General features: G+C 50.3%; 1 long non-coding RNA gene across 1 annotated transcript; it reads right to left on the bottom strand.

Moving 5' to 3' along the window:
* Positions 1-895: 895 nt before the first annotated feature.
* On the bottom strand, positions 896-5,057 carry LOC125488266. The gene is made up of 3 exons (XR_007266269.1): positions 4,877-5,057; positions 3,277-3,364; positions 896-1,428 (listed from the first exon to the last, which is right to left on the bottom strand). It is a non-coding gene; the product is annotated as an uncharacterized LOC125488266 (long non-coding RNA).
* Between the last annotated feature and the right edge of the window lie 36 nt (positions 5,058-5,093).

The raw sequence follows: 5,093 nt of genomic DNA, 5'->3' as shown, positions 1-5,093 counted from the left end.
CATGAGGACAGTGAGAGAGAATGACTTTAATATTTACCCCATGCTTCAGAAACCCACACAGAGCATCCTCACCTTCCAACCACTAACTCGCTTGAGTGAAACAGTGACAAGTACTTGCCTGTTAATTCACGTTGGTTACTACAGTTCAGCTGGGTAACCACTGTCCCTTGATATGCAATAGTGTTAACATCACCAACTGTTCCACTATCAACGGGTTGGGGTTACCATTGACCAGAAACTCAACTGGACCCACCACATTAACACAGCGGCTACAAGAGCAGGTCAGAGGCTGGGAATCCTGCAGTGAGTAACTCCCCTCCTGACTCCCCCCAAAGCCTGTCCCACCATCGACAAGGCACAAGTCAGGAGTGGGATGGAATACTCCCCACTTGCCCCTGGATGGGGGCAGCTCCAACAACACTCAAGAAGCTCGACACCATCCAGGACAAAGCAGCCCCCGCTCGCTTGGCACCACATCCACAAACATCCCACTCCCTCCCCCACCGACGCTCAGTCGCAGCAGTGTGTACCATCTACAAGATGCGCTGCAGAGATTCACCAAAGATCCTCAGGCAGCACCTTCCAAACCCACGACCACTTCCATCTAGAAGGACAAGGGGCAGCAGATACATGGGAACACCAGCCCCCTGCAAGTTCCTCTCCACTCCCCATCCTGACTTGGAAATATATCGCCGATCCGTCAGTGTCGCTGGGTCAAAATCCTGGAATTCCCTCCCTAAGGGCATTGTGGGTCAACCCACAGCACATGGGGACTGCAGCGGCTCAAGAAGGCAGCTCACCCCCACCTTCTCAAGGGGGGCAACTAGGTACAGGGCAATAAATGCTGGGCCCAGCCAGCAATTCCCAAATCCCAACAGCAAATAAAAAAAAACTGTGTGCTGTTTAAAATACAGAGTTTAATGGATTTTACACGCACTAAGGTTTAACGTTAAGTTCGGGAGAATCTTAAGGATGAATACTGATGCCCATGGAATATCTTAAGGCGTTACTTGTGTTTATTTTATGTCACTTCACATGCTGTAGTCCAATGGCTCAGCTGGCATGGTGTCAACTCACTGGGTTTAGGGAATCTTGGCACTAGATGTGAAAGTGCCAACCAACGAGCTGATGTTTCAACGTGTTAAGTACAGGCATGTCAGACTGAATGGCCTCATCCTGTGTCCAATTCCTTATTGCGGACTAGTTGGAAGTAAAGACTTGTGTCCCAGAGAGGGAGTATTTACACCAGACTCTCAACCCTCTCTCTCTCTCTCTCTCTTTAATTTGTCTCCGTTTACTGCTCTGTCTCCCCTCCCCGCAGCACCCTCTCGTCCCTTGATTTCTGTTTTCCTTCTCTCGCTCTCCCGAATTGTGTGAGACCTGGGGCCCCGCTACCCCTTTGATCTCTGATCCAGTGATTACAGGATTCTGGAAGCAACAAGACAGTGTTTCATTAGTGGCAGACTCTAACTGTTAAACACTGGGAGGTGAAGACAAACTCAGGTACCCTTCCTGCAGCCTGCAGGCTACTGGGGTGAGGTGCGAGGAAGCAGAGAACTTTTACCGGATATTTTGGGCGGCACGGTGGGCTCAGTGGTTAGCGCTGCTGCCTCACAGCGCCAGGGACCCGGGTTCGATTCCAGCCTCGGGCAACTGCGTGTGGAGTTTGCACATTCTCCCTGTGTTAGCGTGGGTTCCCTCCAGGTGCTCTGGTTTCCTCCCACAGTCCAAAATGTGCAGGTTACAACAGATTGGCCATGCTAAATTACCCATAGTGCCCAGGGATGTGCAGGTTAGGGTGGATTGGCCATGCTAAATTACCCATAGTGCCCAGCGATGTGCGGGTTAGGGTGGATTGGCCGTGCTAAATTACCCATAGTGCCCAGGGATGTGCGGGTTAGGGTGGATTGGCCATGCTAAATTACCCATAGTGCCCAGGGATGTGCAGGTTAGGGTGGATTGGCCATGGGAAATGTAGGGCTATAGGATTGGTGGGGTTGGAATGCTCTCTTTGGAGAGCTACTGCAGACTGGATGGGCCGAATGGCTTGTTTCCACACGGTGCGGATTCATATGACTCTATTTCCGACATGGCTGCTTGCCTACCAACTGACTCACAGAGTCTCCTGCCCTGTCAGGGAAATGAAAGGGGCACCCATAGACGTGGGCAGCTTCTCCTGGCTGATGGATCTGGCGGTGTTTGTGGGATCATGCTGTGCGTAACCCGGCTGCTGTGTTTCCAACAGCGACTGGAAAGTCGGCAGAAAAACAGGGAAGGCCATTCAGCCCCTCGAGCCTGCTCCACCCATTGAACATGTTCATGGCTGACCGTCCAACTCAGTTCCCTATTCTCACTTCCTCACCCCACCACCACCCTCCCCATACCCTGTGACCCCTTTAGCCCTGAGAATTATATCTTAGACCCTCTTCCAGTGGGCAGAAGATACAAGAGTTTGAAAGAAGAACGGCTTCTTCCCAGCTGTTATCAGACTTATGAAGGGACCTCCCATATATTAGAGGTGATCTTTCTCTGCACCTTCTCTGTAGCTGTAACACTATATTCTCATTCTGTTCTATTACCCTGATGCGCTGATGTAAGGTATGATTTGTCTGAATAGCGCGCAAAACAACACTGTATCTCAGCACGTGTGAGGATAATAAATCAAAATTGGTACAATTACAATGTTTAAAAGACATTTGGATAAGTACATGAATAGGAACGGTTTGGAGGGATATGGGCCAGGAGCAGGCAGGTCGGACTAGCTTAGTTTGGACGCATGGTCGGCATGGACTGGTTGGGCCGAAGGGTCTGATTCCATCCTGTATGACTCTGTGTCAAATCGAGCCAAATATCAAACTCCTTCTTGAGAATAAGCAATGTTTTGACCTCAATCGCTTTCTGTGGCAGAGAGTTCCGAAGGATCCCCCACTCTCTGGGTGAAGAGATTTCTCTTCATCTCAGGCCTACCCCATGTTCTTAGACTGTGACCCCCCCTGGTTCTGGACTCCCCAGTCATTGGGAACATCCTTCCTACATCTGTCATGTCTTGGGGAGGTGATGGTCTAGTGGTATTATCACTGGACTGTTAACCCAAAGACCCAGGAACCATTCTGGGGACCTGGGTTCGAATCCTGACCACGGCAGATGGTGGAATTTGAATTCAATAAATGTCTGGAATTAAGAATCTGATGATGACCGTGAATCCATTGCTGATTGTCGGGAAAAACCCGTCTGGTTCACTAATGCCCTTTAGGGAAGGAAATCTGCCATCCTTACCTGGTCTGGCCTATGTGTGACTCCAGACCCACAGCAATGTGGTTGACTCTTAACTGCCCTCTGGGAAATTATAGGTGGGCGATAAATCCTGTGAATGAATAAAAAGTCCTGTTAGAATATTATAGATTTCTGTGCCATTACCCACTCATTCCTATCCCTGGACTCCCCCAGTCCAGTGGATATAACCCTAACCGATTAACAGATATTAGCCCCACCATCTGAGAAATCAGTCCGCCAGTGCATTTTGGGGTGACCCATGATTGTGAGCGGCGCTATAGAAATGCACCTTTCCTCTTTCATCGTTGGTGTGGGATCTTGTTGTACATCCCATTGAGCCCTGGCCCTCATGCGAGAAGGCGAATTCTCTTTTTTTACGGCAATAACGGGCAAACACCCATGAGCAACTAAACATGGTCTTCAGGGAGGAGGCAGTGAAGACTCTGGGCAGCGTAGGCCTCAGGCCTTGGAGTACCACCTTTCTCAGCCCTGTCCCGGCCTAGAAACACCTCCATTTTAAATTAAACTACATGAAGTGCCTCAACCTGAACGCTACCCACAGGTAGTAAGGTCGTGAGACTCCCTACACGAACAACTAGCACTGGGAGACGCAGTTTTAAGACAAAGAGATCTCCCTTTTGAGACGGACAATCTTTTTGAACAAACTTTTCTCCTCTGTCAGGAGATCATGAGTCTGCAAAACGCTGTCCCCCAGAGGGTGGTGGAGACTAGATCAATGAAGATACTCTGGGGAGTTGGGGGCCTTAGATTCCATGGTTACGGTGAGGGAGGTGGTGGTGGTGGGGCGTGATGACGGGGTCGAGCAGACAGGGAAATGTAGCTAACACCACAATCAGATTAGATTACAGCATAGTGGCGCGCAGGCCCGAGGGGCCAAATAGCTTACTCCAGCCCCGAGGGTGATTTGAAGATGAGAATTTATTTTTAAAAACGGGGTTCGGGGGGAGGATGGAACTGTATCCGGAAAGGGAGCGGGCTGAGGGAGCAAACACTACAAAGCCTAAGGCCTACTCCCATCACTCCCTCCTGGAGACCGTGTTCAGCCACTAAGAGGCAGGAGACAATTCATCTTTTCTTCTGACAGTTTATAATCATTTTATAAATAAAAAGAAGAAAAGGTTATTTGCAAAGGGTGTACTTAAAGGCGGATGAGCAAGTGGTGTCCCAGCCCTAGGCCTTCCTGCAATCAGTACGCAACAGCGATAATTAGGGAGAGCCGTTTAGTGGCACCGCCCAGTTACAAAGACAAATACAGTCGATGAGTCTTCATTAATGCGATAAATATAACCGCGTTGTGTGCCATTCTGACCCTGGGTCATGCAGACTGCTGCACAGTCCAGCCATCAACAGGCAAGGATTCAATATCTGAGGAAATTTCGCCATTACAAAGGAGCCTGGCTGTAGGCCCCAAGCGTAAAATCTGACACAGCCACACCACGGAATCCCAAACCCTCAAACTCTCGGTATCCCTGGAGCCGGTGGGATTCGGTCTGGGAGTAGCGGTGGGAACTCCTGTATCCGCAGTGCCAGCGACACTGCCCTGGTCATCAGCTGCGAAAGTCCTCGACCAGATCGTTGTTACCTTCAGCTGGCACGATCCCATCTCACTCCGGTCACTAACACCTCCACGGTCCAGAACCCAGACTCACATCAGGCCCTCTTCACCCTCACCCCCCTCCCGAGTACTGGTCTACAATGGCCGGTGGACTGGCATTGACCGCATTCACAATCCCACCTTAGTTTCTTCCACTCTTTACACCCCCTCCCTATCTCTGTAACCTCCTCCAGCCCCTACACCC

The sequence above is a fragment of the Rhincodon typus genome, unplaced genomic scaffold (assembly GCF_021869965.1).
Source record: "Rhincodon typus isolate 14 unplaced genomic scaffold, sRhiTyp1.1 hic_rhity00000097, whole genome shotgun sequence".
NCBI classification, from domain to species: Eukaryota; Metazoa; Chordata; class Chondrichthyes; order Orectolobiformes; family Rhincodontidae; genus Rhincodon; species Rhincodon typus.
Note: the sequence above shows the minus strand (reverse complement) of the source record. Positions and strands in the feature narration are given on the sequence as shown.